Consider the following 20,131-nt stretch of genomic DNA (forward strand, 5'->3'; position numbering starts at 1 on the left):
TCATGTAAAATAATAACTATGATATAAACAACAGCAATAAACGTGATAGTTAACATTTATTGAAGGTTTGCTATGTGTGGAGGACTAAGTGCTTTATATGTCTATTTATATGTATATATATTATATGTATTAATCCATTTACTACTTTTATCAAACTTAGGAACTTTTATCATTATTTTAGGGAAAAAGAAACTGGGGCACAGAGGGTTTAAATAATTGACCAAAATTACAAAGCTAGTAAGTAGCTGAGGCAGGGTTTACAGCCTGACATTCTGCAACAGGCAATACATTGCATTGCCTCTCAATCAAAGGGAATTTCAATAGCCCTCAGGTGTTTTTCACAAACATGTTGACAATATGGATGAAATAATTTGAAGAAGAAATAAACTGCAAAAAAAAAGGTTCACTTTATTAAGTAACTACATGATGACAAATATATTTAAAAAATATATAGCTCTGGGGGGAAAAAGTGTTTTTTTTTTAACTGATTACAAAGAATCCTGGAAAGTAAAAGAAATAGTTATGAAAAAATAGTAATTCTGAAATCTTAGTGTAAGCTGATTCCTTTTTCTGTTTCCTTCATAATTGAAAAGGCTTTTGAATAATTTGGCGAAATTAGCCTAAAAAGAGTTGGAGTGACCTAAACAGGAAGCCTGGCTATTCCCAGCTGTGGGTGATCTTTGAGACCGGCTCTGAGGCTCCTCTTTGCTCCAACAGACGGGAGCGACATTGAGCTGGATAAAAGTCAAATTCTTACCTCGCCCTTTCACTGCTGGCAGGATCAGATTGCATTTCTTTCATTATTCTTCACTCCCCAGTTTCCTGATCTGTTTAAAAGAAGAAGTAGAAAAGATAAATCCTCTCTTCAATGCCTGGAAGGGAAAACAAAATGACCTCAACTCCGCTTTGAAAAAATCTTTCCAAGAACTTTCTTCAGAGATTTTACTCGTGAGTACTTGGCAATATACTTTCTAGCCCATGAGAAGTAACTTTTATTTATTTTCCTTGGCGGGGGGCGGGGGGAACCAGGGTGCTGAGAGGCAAAAGCTTGTAGGGGAGGACCATTGTCTGTAACCCTACAATGAAAATCGACCCTTCTCTGTAAACAGACTCACTGCAATGCTAAACTAAATTCTCAGGATTTTCCATTTAGTTTTAAGCAAATATATATGCAGTATAGGATTATGCTTTTAAGACCATGAACATAAAAAGTTGGTGAGATGTAGCCTTGTTTATAATTTTAAGCTTGTAGTGGCAGTTCTTTACTAATTGTGTCTTTAATTGGAGTTTTCTGAAGATTTTTTTTTAACCTTTAAACATTATTTAGTAACATATAAAGAAATATAATAAAGAGACTGTCTGGCAGCCTTATGTTTAAAGAAACTTCTTTCATTGCCATTAATTGGTGATATTTAAAATAAGGTACAAACATTAGAATCCTTGTAGTCTAAATAGTTCTTGCCAGCATTAACTAATCTCTGTAAGAAAATATTTGACAAGTCTCCAAAAACAAACGCTCATATTCTAAATATACTAAAATAAGAATAGATAGGATTGCACTATATATAGTACAATTACGTAAATTAAAGCAATAGATTACATACCTATATGATGTACTGTCATATTGTTGCTTATAAAATGATATTAAATTTAGCTTCTGGTAGTAAAGAAAGCACATAGTATAGAAGTACACAACCACAGAACTATAATGAAACAAAAAATTAATTATGGAAAGCACTCATTTGTATGAGTATTAATGGAAAAATGAGGGTCAGGAGCAGTGCTGTGCAGAAAAAAAAAGAAAAGATAAGTAACAGCCACACTGTGACTCAGTGCTCTGGAAATTAGTCACAAAATGACTTTGTATAATTGTGATAACATTAAATACAAAGGACAGAACCCAAGCAGGAAACATACAGCCCAGAGAGTCATATTTTATTATGTGTAAAAGCATAATATTTACGTCAGAGGTGAATAATTGTGTCAATTTTGAGATATTGCAAAGTTTTTTAACCTTTCATAAAACATTTTTAGGATTCTTTTATACTCATCATTCTAGCGCATGATTATTTCAAGACATATAATCTATATTTTATCTAATACTTAAACTGAAGGGTGAATAATCTCTGAAAATGTATTGGAGTGTGAAATTTTAATTTGGGGCCTATGGGTTAATAAAATGGTATAAAATATCCTTAGGGATCAACAGAGTTGGAAAACTATTAATGTAAATACAGATAATTAACATTACAGATGTAAAACTTTAAAATATTTACTTTTAACAATTTGAATGGTTATTGGGAAGCCAAATTTGTCTTCTTCAGGTAACTATACAATCTTATTAGAGAGCTTCAATGGCATATATACTACTATTTGGTTCCGTCCTCTATTAGGTATGCTGACTTGTACAAGTTTTGTTTTCTGTGTTTAAAGGTACAGTCCGACATCTTTAAACATTTGTTTTATCTCCAATGACTAGATCTAAACCTCTTTGGGAAATGTGGTCCTGTTCAAATGGATTATGCCATCAGGTAGTGCTTGCTGGTCTGATTGGTTGTCTGTAACTCTAGGTTTCATTTGCTTATTGATTGTACAACTATTTTGCCTAGAATCTTCTACTATAAACAGTATTGCTAAATTTAAAAATAATAATCTATGAAATAGAAAATTGTTTTTGTATTAAACTATAGCTTTCATAACACTAACTTATTCCTTCCTAAGAATTAATTTCCTGATCTTAGTTATCTACATCATTCAAATTCAAAACATAATTGAGGGACTTCCCAGTTGGTGCAGTGGTTAAGAATCTGCCTGCCTATGCAAAGGACATGGGTTTCAGCCCTGGTCTGGGAAAATCCCACATGCCGTGGTGCAACTAAACCCGTGCACCACAACTACTGAGCCTGCGCTCTAGAGCCTGAGAGCCACAACTACTGAGTCTGAGTGCCACAACTACTGAGCCCACACGCCTAGAGCTGGTGCTCCACTACAAGAGAAGCCACCACAATGAGAAGCCTGCGTACCACAAGGAAGAGTAGCCTCACGCTCGCTGCAACTGGAGAGAGCCCGCACATAGCAACAAAAAACCCAACGGAGCCAAGAATAGATAAATAAAGTTATAAGAAAAAAAACCCATTCAATGATAATGATAATTGGACAGATGACAAACTACTAGAGGAAAAAAGCCAAGCTGAAAAGGTTTTGTTTATTCCCAGAACACCTAGCAATCTAACCAAATAGTAGATATGCTACAGATTCTTTAGGAATTGTTGGCTTACTAAGTTCACTGTCACAAACTTTTAATACAGATTTCAACTGAATCAAACATCTCTACTTAATAGAAGAAAAAAATAAAATAAACATCCTTGCCAAAAACAAGGGGGGGGGGTGGGTGGGACAGGAGAGACAATATGAAAAGGAAAGGGAAGTACTCAGAATAGGGTTTTCAAAAAAATCTTGTTTATTGGTATAAATTAAATAAGTAGAATAATAATGATTAAAATTAATAAATTTATTTTTGATATGTAGACATGATCTAAAAATTATATTACAGTCCAACTCATCTATTCTCAATAAAGGCTGTCTTTAGCCACCTTTTTCTTGTTTACCATCTAAAACATGTAACTCAGAAAACTTAATTTGCAAAGTTGTCTTTTTCAAAACAAAAAATGCTTTTTAAAAAAAATTATTTGTTTATTTGGCTGCACCAGGTCTTAGTTCTGGCACGCAGGATCTTTGTTGTGCCGTGCAGGATCTTTAGTTGCAGCATGCAGGATCTAGGTCTCTGACCGGGGATCAAACCTGGGCCCCCTGTGTTGGGAGCACAGTCTTACCACCAGGGAAGTCCCCAAACAAAAATACGTTTAAATGCATTATTTTTTTAATAGAAATATGCCAATACTATAAATATTTGATTGTTACCATCTGCATTTGGAGAAATCTGAATTCAAGACATGGAGTGACTATTGAAGTCTTTGTTTGTGGATATTAAATCTCAACAAAATGAAGAAAGGATGCAAGTTATTCCAGAGAGTTCTCTTTATGCTAGACCACCTCTCTTGGGTCTCTGAGATCCTCAGTGACTGCTTTCTTGGTGTGATATATCATCTCTAGGAGCCCAGTCTTCCCATTACCCTTCTCTCCCTGTCTTCACTTCAAGTGGCAGGTGCTGTGTAGAACCAGAGCCTAGGATTCAGCTACCAATAGGATGAGGGCACCCTAGTCATTTCCACTTTTCTTCTTTTCAAAAGCAATAACAAAAAGCACTGGATGCATGTCAAATCTGCTATGTTCATCTCTCTTCAGGCCTTCCTTTGTGATTCTATGTTCTTTCTTAGTTGGAACAACCATTTTTTAAATTATTTTAAAAACAAGAGGTCCATGATCCATACTAGGAGTCCCAGTGCTGTAATATTTCTGTCTCACTTGCTCCACCTGATAGACCACAGGTGCCTGGGGAGACACAGACTTACTGCAAGGAATTCCTCAATCAAAATGTGATGATAGCATACTCCCTAGACTGAATAAATATTACATGTTGTTGATTAAGCTATTTCAACATCAGGAATGTAAAAGTATCCATCAGTACAGCACTGATATACTGTGGTGTTTTTATTACCAAGCATAGAGTGCCATTGACCCACTTCAACTGTACCACACCCTCAGTGCCACCACCACCCTGCTGCCAACCTCATTCTGTCTCTCCAATTCATGTTTCTTACCAACATCTATCCCATCCTTTAATCCTGTAATAATCCTGTAATCTAAACATCACCTCATTCCTTACTTCACAAGGCTTAAAAATGGAGTAAATCTCATAAATTGGGTGAGTCTCCAGAATAGTAGTGTTTGTTGCAAAATATTGGTAATGTTTTTAAAGTTCTTTTAGGAATAAACTTCAAAGTATCCCAGGAAATGAATCAAAATGATTATATCAAAATATCAAATGCCTACTCACTCTTCTTTGTGCAACCAATTTGAAATATACGTGACAATAAAATGAATGAACTTCTGATTCATGCTACATGAATGATTTTGAAAACATTATGCTAAGTGAAATAAGCCAGACACACAAAAAAACTAATAGTATATAATTTCACTTACATGGGATATCTACAATAGGCAAATTCATAGAAAAAGAAAGGAGAATAGAGGTTACCAGAGTCTGGAGGAAGGGATGAATGGTGAGTTATTGCTTAATGGATACAAAGTTTCTGTTTGGGGTAATTAAAAATTTTGGAAATAGATAGTGGTGATGATTGCACAAAAATATAAATGTAATTAATACCACTGAGTTGTACACTTAAAAATAGTTAAAATTGCAAATTTCGTGGTATATCTATTTTACCACAGTCAAAAATAGTAAAAGAAAAATATTAATATTTTTAGTTTTTTTCTGTTTCAATTTACATAGTTTCTATCATTATATCTTCAAATTTACTTATCTTTTCTTCTATGTCCAATGTGTTTATAATCCCGTCTAGTGTATTTTTCATCTCAAATAATGTTGTTTACATCTCTAGAAACTCAGTTTGAGTCTCTATCTTCTTTCTCTATTTAACACATTCAATATTTTCTCTAGATTCTTGAACATATGAGTGCAGTTAAAATTTTAGTTTAAATTTTAGTTTAAAATTTTAGTTTAGTTTATGAATGCAGTTAAAATTTTAGTTTAATTTTAGTTTAGTTTGTTAATTCTATTTTCTGTGTCATTTCTATGTCATTTGGATTCTTCTCATTATGTTATATTTTACTGTTTTTTGCAGACCTTATCATTTTTATTTGAATGCCTGATATTATGAATCTTACCTTCTTATGTGCTGAATATGTTGTATTCCTGTAAATAACATTGAGCTCTGTTCTGAGTTGCAGTTTAATTACTTGGAAACAACTTTGTATTTTGTTATCTCACTGTCAAGCTTTGTTAGACAGAATCAGATAAATGTTTATTCTATGGTTAATTTTTTCCCAGTACTGAAAAAAACTTTCTGACTACTCTGCTTAATGCACCATGAATGAAGATTTTTACAATTTAGGGACAAGAAAATATTCACAGCTTTACATGTGTTCTAAGTGTTATTCCCCTCTAGCCCTTTAAGGTGGTTCTTTACCCAAACTTGGGTACTTTTCTCTTGTATATGTACTGATCAGTATTAGGCTGAAGACTTGAGGGCCATCTGAAGATTTCTGGATCTCTCTTTCTGTATAGCTCTCTACTCTGTTCACCGTGCATACTCTAGCTACCCTGGCCTCTGCAGACAATGTGCTTTCTCCTAAACTCAGGGAGACCACTGGGCAATTCCAGAACCTCCTCTTCCTGAATCTGAATGTGGAAACTCCCTTCAGTCAGTGTGCTGGAGCAAATCGGAATGTAGGGCTGAACTCTTGTTTCCCGTCCTTATGGGATCACTGCTCTTCACAGACCAATATTTAGTTAGCGGAAAATCATAATTTAATACATTTTGACTATTTTATTTTTTTAAGTTGTTTCAGGTGGGAGAATTAATCCAATGTTAATCCATTGTGGCTGGAAGTAGAAGGGCTATTTTTCTTTAAATTTTTATTTTGTATTGGCGTATAGTTGATTTACAATGTTGTGTTTGTATCAGGTGTACAGCAAAGTGAATCAGTTACACATATACATATATCTATTCTTTTTCAGATTCTTTTCTCATATAGATTATTACAGAGGACTGAGTAGAGTTCCTTGTGCTATACAGTAGGTCCTTGTTAATTATCTATTTTATATAGAGTAATGTGTATATGTAATCCCAAACTCCTAATTTATCCCTCCCTACAACCTTTCCCCTTTGGTAACCATAAATTTGTTTTCTAAGTCTGTAAGTCGGTTTCTGTTTTGTAAATAAGTTCATTTGTATCTCTTTTAGATTCTACATATAAGTGATATCATATGATATTTGTATTTCTTTGTCTGACTTAATTCACTTGGTATGTTAATCTCTAGGCCCCTCCATGTTGCTGTAAATGGCATTATTTCATTCTTTTTTTAATGCTGAGTAATATTCCATTATATATGTGTACCACATCTTCTTTATTCATTCATCTGTCGATGGACATTTAGGTTGCTTCCATGTCTTGGCTATTGTAAATAGTACTGCAGTGATCATTAGGGTGCATGCAATGCATCTTTTCGAATTATGGTTTTCTCTGAATATATGCCCAGGAGTGGGATTGCTGGATCATATGGTAGCTCTATTTTTACTTTTCTAAGAAACCTCCATACTGTTCTCCATAGTGGCTGTACCAAGTTACATTCCCACCAACAGTGTAGGTTCCCTTTTCTCCACACCCCCTCCAGCATTTATTGTTTGTAGATTTTTTTGATGGCCATTCTGACTGGTGTGAGGTGATACCTCATTGTAGCTTTGATTTATATTTCTGTAATAATTAGCAATGTTGAGCACTTTTTCATGTGCTTTTTGGCCATCTGCATGTCTTCTTTGGAGACATGTCTATTTAGATTTTCCGCCCATTTTTTGATTGGGTTATTTGTGTTTTTTTGATATTGAGCTGTATGAGCTGTTTGTATATTTTGGAGATTAATCCCTTCTCAGTCATATCATTTGCAAATATTTTCTCCCATTCTGTGGGTTATCTTTTTGTTTTGTTTATGGTTTCCTTTGCTGTGCAGTGGAAGAGCTATTTTTTTAAATTATATTTTAATGATATCGTAAAAAACTAAAAATAAACATAAATAGAATGAGAAATTTTAAAGGCATATAAACTGTAATTCATTCATTGGCCTGGATAAGATAAATACATTTTTTGCCTGCTATATCTCAGAAACTATGTTAGATGAGTAAATATATTTACATGATTGTACAATGAAAAACTTAAATTCACTGTTTCTAAAAAATAATTTTTCATTTCAGATAAGCAGTTTGTTTCATTATGATTTTCTAATAATGGTAGTTGTTTGGGCGGCTAATATTTTATACTCTCTTCTATTTTAGATGACAAATTCATTCTATAAGCTTAAAACCAATCAAGTTGTCACTTGTTCAACAGGCATTTCCAAAACTCTGAGTGCTGAGTGTTATTTACCTAAAGCTTCCAGAGTTTTGCAATGAATTAAAGATTGCATTTACTGATTGTTTCTTATCACAATTTCTCATAATTATCTTTCCTCCCCTGATTCCTGGATACTTCTACATATTGGAAGCTGTGAAAGTTCATTGACAGCACAAATTAAAACTTACTCTTTTTATGAAAGAAGTTTCAGGTGTTTCCTGCTTAATTATATATACCAATTGATATAAACAGATAATCCCAAATGACAAATATTGTAAACAAAAATTATATTTAGCGTTAGAATTTGTTTTTATAATTATGTAAGAGTGTGTACATTATTGAACTTTCTATGCATCTTATTTGAGTTCTGTGGTTTTAGTCTCCTTTAGCATAGTTATTCAGTCTATGAGGAAAGGAAAACAGGTACACAGTAAAGAAATCATTATGGCATCTACATCCTGGCACTAATGCAGGTTTATAAAAAAATTATGAGATAAGCAATTTACCTTAGAAACACTCAGGCCCTCCTTTCAGTGCTAATAATTTTTTTCAAGTTTCAGATTTCCCAGGATTAATCTCTTTTAGTATGTTTTTCTCTTAAGGAATTGCTGGAGAATATTCCAGTGGAAGAAAAGTGTTTAACTAGGGAGAATTTAGATTAGCCTCAATTAACATGGCAAAAGAGCATTGTTGTTTTGTTTGTTTGTTTGTTTGTTTTTCTATTTGTGGTAAACTCTGGATGAAACTCCTTTAAAGCCATTTGCATTTATTAGTTATATCCCTAAAGAAAGGAAAATATTCCTTGGGTACCAGTGTTTGCCCTATCACTACTATGTCAACATTGCTCTCCCAACCACCACCTGCATTCCATATTACTTCAGAGGCCAAAGAGATATAAGTGACCATCTATCCTTCCTAACAGGTACTGGAAACCTCTTCTGAAAGGATATGAGTAAATGGGCATTTATGGATGGTCCTCAAAAACATGTGTGAAAAAATATCTGAGCCATGTATTTACTCTTTAGAAGGGAATGTATAGTTTTCCTCAGATCTCTCAGGAGCTTACATATGACCATGAAAATATATCTGAGACATGATTAAATATCTAAGGAAAACAGTATATAACATTGGGATCAAAAAAGAGTGTCAAGTAATAATATATCCTGAAGAAGGCAAGATAAAGTTTTCAAAGGCAGATAAACTTGACATAGGAGGGATAAGGGTGGGGTAGAGATGGATAAGTTATCCTATGTATAAGAAATCTTGGAGAAAATATCTTTTTTGAGAAGGCTTGGAAGAGATTAAATTATTTTAAGATCTTCAGTTCAATCATTACACTTGAATAAGCAGATTCAATTTTTAATATCTTTAAAGCTGAGCCTTAACTATGTGCTTTTTATATATTAGAACTTATGCAGGGTACAAAAAGTGTACAATGTGATCATTTTTTAAAATTTATTTTTTAATTTTTTTTTGGTTATGCTGGGTCTTCATTGCTGCACGCGGGCTTTCTCTAGTTGAGGCAAGTGGGAGCTACTCTTCGTTGCGGTGCACGGGCTTCTCATTGCGGTGGCTTCTCCTGTTGTAGAGCACAGGCTCTAGGCGTGTGGGCTTCAGTAGTTGTGGTGCACAGGCTCAGTAGTTGTGGCTCACAGGCTCTAGAGTGCAGCCTCAGTAGTTGTGGCACACGGGCTTAGTTGCTCCATGGCATGTGGTATCTTCCCAGACCAGGGCTCGAACCCGTGTTCCCCACATTGGCAGGCAGATTCCCAACTACTGCACCACCAGGGAAGCCCAATATGATAAATTTTAATCATTATAAATTAACCTATTAGCATTTGAAGTAACAACACAAATAAAATCTCTGGTCTTCATTCTCAAAAAATTACAATCAGGGGAATTAAGTAGGGCCTTTAACAAGAACATGCTATCTGATTCCTGAGATTATGTAGAATATGGGTAGGTAGAATATGGATAGGAGAAAAAAGAATGGCAATTTAGAGAAACTAGCAGATATTTATAAAAATGTAAAATAATGGGCATTCAATGTGAGGAACCAAGAGAAAAAAAGAACTATTTATTGGATGCTATGAGTAAAAAAGGAAGTAGCACTAGTTTCCTTTCATTCTCTGAGTCCATAGTTCATTGTTTCACGGGTCTGACATTTTACAGTCTGAATGGAAGTGGCTGAAGATTAACATGTTAATGGTTCCTGGAGGACCATGACTTAGCTCCCTGGGGCCCCTGTTCCTTTACAATGATGACTCAGAAAGTTGAACTCAGGATGTCATGGGTGTAGTCACCAACAGCTGCAGTTCCAATCTTGAACTAAGCTCAGTTGCTTTTCATTAGAGCACAATCAGAAATTCCCGGGTTTTTTACTTTCGGACTTACTTCACCCGCAGAATTACTCTCACTGAGGAGGGAGAAAATTGGTCATTTCTTGTTCAACATGTTTATTGTACTTAAGTATAAAAACTTTAGCTAATATTTGGAATCATAACACTTTCATAGTCAGAAACAAAGTTACCTGATTACTTATCGGACACCAGAATGTTATAAATATCTAGCCTCAGGTATATTGAGTATAAATTTTGCTTCTCTTTCTCTCAAGGAAATGACAGTATAGGAATATTTTGTGGGAACTTCCCATACGTGGACTAACATTTTGCTCACCTTTTCTCATACTACAACATTTACTATCAAAAGCAGGAAGTTGAGAAGTTTCCAATATATTTGTCTAAGCAGAGACAAAATCTAAAGACAAAATCTAAGATGGCAACAGACTTTGAGGGGAAATGAGGAAGCAGACTTGACTTTATCTATTGATCTTTAAAATTAAAAAAGGTAAAATAACCTGAATTACATAAGCTATGAATCAAGGTTTTAATTAGAAACCTGTTAGGAAGGTCTCAACTGTCTTTCCAAAATACATATACCTCCTGCCTAAGATGTCATACTAAATATTAATTAATAGCTTAATTAGAATTAATAAATTAATTATGTAATCAGGAGATAGATTGATTGATAGACATATAATCAGAGAAGCAATGGTCCTGAAATACCATTTTCTTATCTTACTAAATAATGGATGCCCAGAAGAGCAGATACAAACAGGAGAAAAAATAGAAGCAGACATAGGTCTTTCTATATAAGTTTCTTTCTAATATGGACAGTAATGATAATAAAGACATAGTTAATATATTCAATTCTTTTCTTTTCTCACACCAAAATTCATTGTATTCCTTTGTTTTTCTTTTTTATTTCCTTCCATTTGGGGCTACTGGCATTAGTAGTCGACAAGAATTATATACTCAGAAATCTCCATTTTGCTTTAGATATATAATACCAAGTTTTATTTATTTATTTATCTATTTATTTATTTTCCTGCTTAAAGGAAAGAAATGAAAACAGCATACTATGAAGATCTTTGCTGTTGAACTGGATTAGATTAAGAAGAGTCCCTGTGATGAGGAAAGGTGAACTCATTCAAAGAAATGAATGCCACCTTCTTTTGACAAAATGTCTTACAAATTTAACTGTAATATCTAGACAAAATAATTCCCCACATTTTTTCTAAGAGTCTTGGTAGCTATGGGCAACTATATAAGGAAGAATCTTTGGTATTATTTCTTTTATTATGTATTTCTCTCTTATTTTCCTTTGCTCATTGTATTTTTCTTAGTAAAATATATACACTTTCTTTGGACCTTTCTTACAAATTTCAGAAATATTTTTACATATTTACATTTCCACTATTCTTTTTTAAGTTACTTAATTAATTTTGGCTGCATTGGGTCTTCATTGCTGCACGTGGGCTTTCTCTAGTTTCAGCAAACAGGGGCTACTCTTCATTGTGGTGCACGGGCTTCTCATTGAAGTGGCTTCTCTTGTTGCGGAGCACGGGCTCTAGGCACGTGAGCTTCAGTAGTTGCAGCACGTGGGCTCAGTAATTGTGGCATATGGGCCCTAGAGTGCGTGGGCTTCAGCACTTGCAGCGCATGGGCTCAGTAGTTGTGGCATGTGGGCTCTAGGGCATGTGGGCTTCAGTAGTTGTGGCACATGGGCTCTAGAGTGCAGGCTCAGTAGTTGTGGCCCACAGGCTTAGTTGCTCCATGGCATGGGAGATCTTCCAGACCAGGGCTTGAACCTGTGGCAGGCAGATTCTTAACCACTGTGCCACCAGGGAAGTCCCTACATTTCCACTATTCTTAACTTTATAATTATCTCTTTACTATCCCACTGTCTCTTATTGCTTCTCAATTTTCCTTCTCCACATCCAGTTCTCTCACTCATCTCTCTTAGCTAGTAATAAGAATTAATATGCCCTATTATTTAGAGGGAGATTATTTTTCCTCTTAAAAAATATAAACACAAAAGTTTAAAAAAATAATTGGTGAGTTTCTTGACTTACTTTACTTATAGAACTTTAGTCCAAAACAGAGAATAAAAATCCCCTACTTATGTTTTGATAAATTGCTAATTTCTAGAGAATGTAAATAATCTGAAATTCACTTTAGGGGAAAAAAGAAGGAAAAAGATATTTGTGAAAATAGTGGGTCTTTCTTAAGCTTGCAGTTGCCCTTTTTTGGGATGGTCACAATTCCTGTGTTTAAGTTGAAGCTCTGTCAATATGCAAGTCTAAGACTTTGGAGAGAAAAAATTAGTTTCAGGGTGTCCTCATTAAAAAACGCAGGATATTCTAGATACTTATCCCTGTAGGTGTTTTGTTTGTTTGTTTTTTTTTTTTTCCGGTACGCAGGCCTCTCACTGTTGTGGCCTCTCCCGTTGTGGAGCACAGGCTCCGAACGTGCAGGCTCAACGGCCATGGCTCACGGGCCTAGCATGTGGGATCTTCCCGGACCGGGGCACGAACCTTCATCCCCTGCATCGGCAGGCGGACTCTCAACCACTGTGCCACCAGGGAAGCCCTCCCTGTAGTTTTTTATATCTCTAGCAGTATATAATTCTATGACCTTGCCCTTCACTTCAGCTTTTTTTAATTTTTTAAATAAACTTAGTTTAAATATGTTGTATGCTATTTGGTGTAACATGAAGATATTCACTTTTTTCTCCTGGCATAGCTATTTCTTTTCTCTGCGATATTTTTGTTTTTAAGTTTTCTTTCTCATAGTATTAGAAATGACAAGAAATTAGACCTACACAGTAAACAGTTTTTAACATTTCATTACTAGAGGAAACTTCCCTGCTTTATAAAATCATACCTAACAACCACTTCATATCCAAAAGAGAGAGAGAGTAACTAACTTTTTTATCAGTGAAATTGTCATAAGCTAAAATACAGATAGATGTTGTGATTTGACATATTTGCTAACATTAAAGAATTCCACATTAAGCAGTTCTCCAGAAATATGACTTCCTGTAGCAAGAGCCAAATCCAATAGATGTTTCCTGAAGGATTGGCCAATCTTTTAGTAAACATGATTAGAGTGAATAGTCTGCAACTATTTGGGGAGGCTTGTTTTTGTTGTTGTTTTGGTTGTATTTTACTGTGTTCCAATATTAATTTACTAACCAGGTTCAGAATGTTTTGCTTCATTGTTTCCCATATTTTATCATTAGTCTGGGTGTATTTTTAGAATATAATCTGAAAATCTGACTTTTATAAAGCAAAACATCAGGTATTATTTTAAGGGTAAATTTTTTTTTGATATTTATTTATTTATTTGTTTATTTACTTGGTTGCACCGGCTCTTAGTTGAAGCAGCCAGGCTCCTTAGTTGCGGCAGGCAGGCTCCTTTGTTGTAGCTCCCAGGCTCTTAGTTGTGGCATGTGAACTCTTAGTTGCAGCATGCATGTGGGATTTAGTTCCCTGACCAGGGTTCGAATCCAGGCCCCCTGCACTGGGAGCATGGAGTCTTCTCCACTGTGCTACCAGGGAAGTCCCAAAATAATTTTAATGATAAGAAAAGGGGATTCTGACCTATAGTAATGATATTATTTTCCCATCCTTCAAGCATCCTCTAATCAAAAACACTGAAAAAGTTGGTTAATAGCCAGTTTGTGAAATCAAAACAGCAGAATAATTGTCAGGTTACATTTGGCTGCTAGAAGGCAAAATCCATAGCATGAGTAGCTTAAATATGAGGCCATTTACTAGTTCACATTATACAAAGTACAGAGGATGCTTCAAGATTTGTTAATTCAACACAAATCTAAGTGCTTTCCATCGTTTTATTTCCATCACTAACAGCAGGTCATCCTTATCTAGGGATAGTTCTCCTCGACATTACAAGATGGTTGCTTCAGTCATAGGCATCACATACAGACAAAACAAGTGGAAGGAAATATTATGTGCCCTTCCCATGTGGCTCCATTGAAAATAAGGACCTTTTTCAAAAGTCCCCCAGCCCTGGAAGATAGCATACTTCCTTCCTCATCTCATTGGTCAGAGATTTATGAAATAGAAATATCTAAAACAATGTCTGTAAGGGAAATGGAATCACCATGATTAATGTAGATTAATGAAGAGTTTATTATTTATAAATTTATTCCTTAGGTGGGCATAGGCTATCCTTCCCGGAGAACTGGACATATGAACATATTCAGTTCATCTATCAATGAAAAGTGACAGAGAATTGTTGTTGCATAAGCAAATGAGATGACTAAAACAACACCTTACAAAGTTAAAAAAAAAAAGACAAAAATATATCCATAATTTCACTGACCTAATTTCCCTTATTAAAGCATATTTTTCTGTATAAACACCAATTTTTGCTTAGTTTATCTTAAAGTGTACATATATTTTTGTATACAGCTTTTAAAATTCATATTACCATGATTAATCCCCTCTTAATCTTCTAGTCATTATCATTACCAATTTAACTTTGTATAATATTACATCTGGTGGATGGATGTACTGCCATATCTAATAATTGTCAATGTTGCATACCTACATTGTTTAAAAATGTAATATTTCCTATTTTTAAAGATTGTGCATTTAGTCATTTTCATATTTTTAAATTCCCAAGTGTCATATCAGTACCTTAAAGTATCATCTACGTTTTTTAACAAAGAAAGTACACATTTAGGAAAAATTTTTAGTCGACGATTAAATAATAAGCCACTTATATACTTCCCCTTGCCAACACTACTCAAAGTCCTGCCTTTTTTGTCCTTTATCTCTGTCCAATTGATAAAATCCAACTCTGAATCCTTCAAAAGGTTAATTCGTGAATCTGGAGGGAAAGGGCACTGAATTTTGAAGGCACAAATTACTATGAATTTATAGTTTGGGATTCCAGCAGCCCATAATCCTTTAAGATTTTCGATACACCATTTTATTTTACCTGGAGAAAATGGCAAACCCTCACTTTTTTTTTTTTTTTGCTGTACGCGGGCCTCTCACTGCTGTGGCCTCTCCCGTTGCGGAGCACAGGCTCCGGACACACAGGCTCCGCGGCCATGGCCCGCGGGCCCAGCCGCTCCGCGGCATGTGGGATCCTCCGGGATCGGGGCACGAACCTGTGTCCCCTGCATCGGCAGGCGGACTCTCAACCACTGCGCCACCAGGGAAGCCCCAAACCCTCACATTTTTAAAAGTCCATTATTTCTTGACATATTGAACAGAAAACCTCAGCCTCTTCTTCACATAGAAAATTGAATCACAGCAAGAAAATCTTCAATTTTCTTTTATTTATTTATTTATTTATGGCTGCGTTGGATCTTCATCACTGCGCACGGGCTTTCTCTAGTTGTGGCAAGCAGGGGCTACTCTTCATTGCAGGGCATGGGCTTCTCATTACGGTGGCTTCTCTTGTCACAGAGCACGGGCTGTAGGTGTGTGGGCTTCCGTAGTTGCAGCACGTGGGCTCAGTAGTTGCGGCACACGGGCTTAGTTGCTCCATGGTATGTGGGATCTTCCTGGACCAGGGCTCGAACCCGTGTCCTCTGCATTGGCAGGCAGATTCTTAACCACTGCACCACCAGGGAAGTCCAAAAATCTTCAACTTTCTGTCTACTCTTCAACAGCTCCATCACAAGACACATACACACACACACACACACACACACACACACACACACACACACACACACCTGAAAAATATGTCCTATTTCTCTCCCCACAGAGAAAACCTCACTTCAATGGAAGTTATTTTTTTCTTCAGGCCAAGGTTAGACCCTCTTTACTTGTGTCCAGGATCTCAGTCTCTATTTTATTTTTAGCTTTTGTCTCTTCCTCTCTAGTGGCAGAATCATATTAAACTAAATCCTCCACAAAAGTTTCCTTCAAACACCCTCTCTTACTTTCCAGCATAGATTTATAAAATGATATCCTCAATTGCTATTTTCACAGGCTTTGTTCCAGTTCCTTCCTCAGGTCACCAGTTGCTGCCCCCCCCCCACTGTACCAAAGTTTATTTTGCAGTGTGCAAGGGTACTGACAATGCCACTGTCACTAAACCCCATGCATGTTTTTTAACTCTTGTACTTGAACCCTCTGTGCTCTAGACATTGTCAACTTGTGCCAATTTTATGAAATATTCACTTCCTTAGCATCTATGTCGCTACAGCCTCCCAGGTTTCCTTTTGTTTCCATGTCTATTTCTTAATCTTCTTCTTAGACCTATTTCCCTCATCCTTGTTCTCCACAGTTCACTTATAGGGTGTTCCTTCCCCATCTTCATAATCACCTTTATAGAGTCACTGTGAGGATTATGTGAATTAATATTTGCACAGTCATTCAGAAGAACACCTGCTTCATATCACATGCTACATAAGTACTTGTTAATCAAATCAACCTCAGCACTCCACAGAGTAATTTTCATTTTTATCTTGATACTCACATTTCTGTCTCTACAGAGATGTCTACCCTGAGCTCCATGTCTACATATCGAGCTTCTTATTGCATGGCTCCAATGAGCATCTTACAAATACTTAAAACTCTCCTGCTTTGATGAAAATATGTATTTAAATCTATTATAGTTAGTAATACATAGTCATAGCAAAAATTTGCCTATGATTCATACTATCTCAATAATACCAAATAGAATGCTTACTTTTTTATTGAGATATATTTGACATATAACATTGTGTGAATTTAAAGTGCATGATGTGTAGATTTGATATATTTATACATAACAGTATGATTATCACCATAGCATTGGCTAACACCTTTATCACATCACATAATTATCATTTCTTTTTTGTGGTGGGAACAATTAAGATCTAGTCTCCTAGCAACTTTGATGTTTATAATACAGTACTGTTGTCTATAATCACTATGCTGTGCATTAGATCTCCACTGGCTATGAGTTTGTGCCCTTAAACAACATCTCCCCAATTTCCCCATCCCTCAGGCTCTAGTAACCACCATAGAATGCTTACTTTAGATTTATACAGATATATCACTTAGATGAAAACCAAACTACATCTTTTTCTAAATGGCATCAAACACAAATTAAATAGACAATTTCTGGATGGTTTTATTGTTAACATTTTTTGTATTTTTCTCATTGTAAAGATGGGAAAAATAAAATTTCTAGGTACCTAGAACTTATAAGCTTATTATAGTCTTAAAGTTATATTAAAAGAATATACTATAGATATTTTTGAATGAAAAACTTAAATTTGTATCATAAAATTATAACTAAATTGTTGCAAAATACACATAGAAAATATTCCTTAAATACATTTACTTTTCTGTTATTGACTTTTTAAAATAAAAAGACATTGACCATTGTGTCAATTATGGTGATAATAAAATATATCACATTTTAATTATGTGTCATAAAACAAGATTCATTTAGATGAAATGAACAACACATACAATAAGACCTCAAGGGCACAATTGGAATTCCTTGATAGACTATGGAGTATTATAGAGAACATACAATCATGAGCTAAGGCAGAGACCAGAATGTAAACAACTAAGATCACCGGGTTGTGGGAGGTTATTGGTGGTGGAATGAACTGGGAGATTGGGACTGACATGTATACACTAATATGTATAAAATAGATAACTAATAAGAACCTGCTGTATAAAAAATAAATAAAAATTTAAAAAAAGAACAACTAAGATCACCATCGCAGCCTCTCTAGTGAGCTCTTGTTATTTGGCCCTCTCTGGAAGTCTACACAACACCTCTCTCTATAGACCAGCAAATCATCTGACTGTATATATGTCTACCCCTTGGCAAGTCAGCAGTGGCCAGATGCTAATGTGACTTCATTATTATCCATTCAATAGGAGTTTGGAGAGCTGACTTTATGAGTAGAGAATATGGGCAGGTTTTCTTAGAAGTAAAGGTGGAGAAAAGGAAGAAATAATTAGTTGGATACTTATTGTCATCTCTAGTAGAGGATTAAGTTATAATTGAAGTCCATTATGTTTCCTTTCATTCATACAGTTTTAAATAATTTTAGTTTATACATTGGTTTTAAATTTCTCCAGTGACTTTTTACTTTCGTTTTTGCAGAACTCTTAATTCATTGATTTGTTCTATAAACATTTATTGAGCTCCTATTAGATACCAGAAAGAACAGATATAATTGCTGCTTTTAAGGACAGAGAAAACAGTAAGCAAATGTGTTACATAGGGATAAGTGCAGTGATTTAAGAAAAAACATGAAAGGGAATGGAACATAATTATGGAGCTATTTTGTCTCAGTGTTCAAGGCAGGATTCTGAAAAGACTCCATTTGAGCAAAGATTTGATACAGAACCAATATATCCATAGCATTTATGAGATTGAATCAGAGCATGATTCCAGGGGTGGGGAGGTAAGGAAGACCCTGTGAGTAGGGATTTACCACAGAATTTCCTCTCTGCTGCAGTTGGGAGTGTCTCTACATCCTTTTCCATAAGAGCAATCATAACTTCTCATTTTCCTAATATCTTGCAACAAATGGTACATAGTTAGCTTTCAGGACCTTAGGATAATTTAAGAAATTTTTTATGCAAAATTATGAAAAAATCCAATCTTAAAATAAGACTTCTCAGTAATTTCATAGCCCAGAAAACTAACTGGCTGAGTAAAAATTATTCTCTAATTTCAAGTTCTAAGGACTGACATACAGGGCAGTGCTTTCTGCTCTGGAACATATGATTTGTGATTACAGTTGAGGAATGAAGCAGAGAAGGGATTAGGCAGTGAGGGTCTGTTTTACCTGCCAAGTCTTTCCTTGTTGTGAACTTTAAAAGACACCTTCTTCCTAGAAGATATTATACAGAACAATTTTCTCGGAACACGTCCCCTCTTAGTAAATAACAACAAAAACCCAACAAAAGCACATAAATTGAGAGAACTGAATACTAAGCATCCTTATAGTATAGGTGATTCTACATTTCCTATAAGAATGTGGCAGGCCATGGCCAGTCCTGCCTCTGGCTTAATTTTTAAGCAACAAGAAATAGAATATGGTAGTCTGTAACTGTGCAGAAAGAAAAGAATTGGCTTACACATTAAAAAGCAAACTCTAGGGCTGATGTATCTCTTCCCACAGCCTAATGACAAAAGGGAAGTGACCCTTGCTTCTGAAACAAATCTACTAACCAAGTGTAGAGATACTTTCTTAAGAAACTAGGTGGGCTCCTGCTATGAACTGAATTGTGTCCCTCCCACCCCAAATTCGTATGTTGAAACCATAATCCCCCATATGATTGTATTCGGAAATAAGACTTTTAGGAGATAATTAATGTTAAAATGAGGTCATAAGAGTGGTGTCCTAATCTGACAGGATTGGTGACCTTATAGAAGAGGAAGGGAGAGAGATCCTTCTCTATATATATGCACACACAGAAGAAAGGCCACTTGAGGACACAGAGAGAAGGTGGTTTCTGCAAGCCAAGAAGAAAGCTCTCTCCAGGAGCCTGATTCTTCCAATGCCTTGGTCTTGGACTTCCCTCCAGAACTGTGAGAAATTTGTTTCTGTTGCTTAAGCCATCTAGTTCATGGTATATTATCTTATGGCAGCCATAGTAGACTAAGATAACTCCTGTGAGCTTTATCCACAAAATCACTTGTATCCTTACCTAACAAAGATCCATTTCAAGCCGTGTTGGCTGGTTGGAAATGATAGCAAAGAAAAACTACCTTGAACGAGGTCTAATTCAGCATTCTTGCCAGACCTCAAACCT

The 20,131-nt window shown here is 35.4% G+C and overlaps 1 protein-coding gene and 1 long non-coding RNA gene across 4 annotated transcripts in view; one reads left to right on the forward strand and one right to left on the reverse strand.

Annotated features, from left to right (window-relative positions):
- The window catches only part of LOC309809915, a 417,454-nt gene extending 416,644 nt beyond the window's left edge, over positions 1–810 (reverse strand). The window contains exon 1 of the long non-coding RNA XR_014294918.1: positions 758–810. This is a non-coding gene — a long non-coding RNA (uncharacterized lncRNA). The remainder of the gene's footprint in view (positions 1–757) is intronic.
- The window catches only part of TFPI (tissue factor pathway inhibitor), a 67,374-nt gene continuing 47,919 nt past the window's right edge, over positions 677–20,131 (forward strand). For 2 of the 3 annotated variants that reach the window (XM_082631485.1, XM_082631487.1), the window contains exon 1: positions 677–948. The gene's annotated coding sequence lies outside the window, so the exon portion shown is untranslated. Of the gene's footprint in view, positions 949–19,731; positions 19,908–20,131 lie in introns of all 3 variants that reach the window. The other variant, XM_082631486.1, reaches the window with a different exon arrangement.

This window comes from Mesoplodon mirus, assembly GCF_964341445.2.
Source record: "Mesoplodon mirus genome assembly, chromosome: 8".
Classification (NCBI taxonomy): Eukaryota; Metazoa; Chordata; class Mammalia; order Artiodactyla; family Ziphiidae; genus Mesoplodon; species Mesoplodon mirus.